Source organism: Mustela nigripes, chromosome 15 (genome assembly GCF_022355385.1).
Source record: "Mustela nigripes isolate SB6536 chromosome 15, MUSNIG.SB6536, whole genome shotgun sequence".
Lineage (NCBI taxonomy): Eukaryota > Metazoa > Chordata > Mammalia > Carnivora > Mustelidae > Mustela > Mustela nigripes.
The window spans coordinates 37,073,676-37,075,900 of NC_081571.1; positions in this window are offsets into that span (position 1 = coordinate 37,073,676).

Below are 2,225 nucleotides of genomic sequence, written 5' to 3' on the forward strand. Positions count from 1 at the left end.
TTCTTCTTCTTCTTCTTCTTCTTCTTCTTCTTCTTCTTCTTCTTCTTCTTTTTAGAGAAAGAGCAGCAAGAGTTGTGTGGAGGAGCAGGGGGAGAGAGTAAATCCCAAGCTGGGCATGGAGCCCAACACGGGACTCAATCTCAGGACCCTGAGATCATGACCTGAGTCAGAATTAAGAGTCAGATGCCACCCAGGCACAACTAAATCAATTATCCTCAATCTTTTTTTTTTTTTTTTTAAAGATTTTATTTATTTATTTGACAGACAGAGATCACAAGGAGGCAGAGAAGCAGGTAGAGAGAGAGGAGTAAGCAGGCTCCCTGCTCAGCAGAGAGCCCGATGCAGGGCTCAATTCCAGGACCCTAGGATCATGACCTGAGCCGAAGGCAGAGGCTTTAACCCACCGAGCCACCCAGGCGTCCCATCCTCAAATGTTTTAAGTTTCCAGGTAGTCCAAGTGCTATCTGGAGAGCACAGTGGAGAGGATTGTTGAGTTTCAAAGTTGTAACAGAGCAAAACAGAGGCAGCATTTGGTTAATGACTGTTTCAAGGTGAGGTCAGCTACTTCTGCTGACGTATGGTCTACATTCACTTGAATCAGAATATCCAGGGGTGCCTGGGTGGCTCAGTGGGTTAAAGCCTCTGTCTTTGGCTCAGGTCATGATCCCAGGGTCCTGGGATGGAGCCCCACATCAGGCTCTCTGCTCAGCGGGGACTCTCTGCTCAGCGGGGAGCCTGCTTCCTCCACTCTCTCCCGGTCTGCCTCTCTGACTACTTGTAATGTCTGTCTATCAAATAAATAAGTAACATCTTAAAAAAAAAAAAAAAAAACCCAAAGGCAGATGATTTGACCCCCCACCCCATTATCTACATGATCAAGCTATTTAGGATTGACTAGGAAATCTGCATTTGTAACAAATACCACAAGGATATCCTGAGACAACTTAAGTTTGAGAATCACTTTTGTTTTATAGTTGAATGAACTGAAGCTGGGGGATTAAATGATATTCATGGTCATATGGTCAGTGATAAAACTAGGATCGGAGTTTTCCTTATGTTAAAAGGGAATAGTTTTTGTATCCTGACTTCTCTGACTATGGAGTTTGACTCGTTTTCTAGTAGTTACATGACCTGTGTCAAAAGGATTAAGCTTCCTGAGCCACCAATTCCTTTTCTGAAAATGAGAATAATAATGCCTACCTTAAAAGTGTTGCTCAGCTTGTTTGCAGGATTTAAGTTACATTTTTTTTTTTTAAACCACGAGTGCCTGGCAAAAGGAATGCTCCATAGATTGTAGCTAATGTTACTGTACGGGCCATATTAGGGTTAAGCGAGCAAGCAATCAAGGGCTTGGGCTGAAGCTAAACCTTGTATGCTCAGATTCCATGCCTGCCATTTACTAACTCAGTGATCTTGGGGAAAGAGTGTGACCTTCTTATGTCTCAACCCCTTCATCAATAAAGTGGTGGCAATGGAACTACCTCAAGGACTCTTATGAAGATTAAATGAGTTAACTCAAGTAAAGCACATGGAACAAACTTGCCGTGTTCTCATATATAAGAAAGTGTATACATTCTCAATATGCTATTATTATTATTATTATTATTATTATGTCCTGACACAGAAAGAAAAAGAAAGCAAGCCTTGAGGAGGTCACCGCTCATGGCCAGGCTGCTGTGTAGACAGACAATTTCAGTTACAGAAGAGTAAGTATAAACTGTGGAGCATTTAAAAGAGGTCAGTGCAACCTTAAGAGTCGGGAATGCTTGGATACCTGTTTCTCCTGTATATAGAGTTGTCTCCTCGGATATTTCAAATTTAGGTAAGACCGAAAATTGGGTAGACTGTATGTTCCCTCTGGGTGTCCTTGTTCTGCTGTTTATTTTTCTCAACTGTCTTTCTCCTTATAACTTTTGTTGTTCCTTTATTCTGGGCAACTTTATTTTTCCTTGGATTCCCAGAAGGCCAGTGAGGCAAAAATGCCATTGATACATTTAAAAATACTTTATAGTTTCTTGGTTATGAAATACTATATTTATCAAAGACAGAAAATAAATTATTATTCCTAAAGGGGAAAAATTGTTTTGAAAAGGTTTTGTTAACTTCTTGTACATTAAAAAATTCACGTCATATCAACAAATTGGGTTCCTAATGCAATATAAGTGACATATCAGTTACTTTTGCTTAAAAACATAACTTCATAATGATTAACATTAGATTGAAGA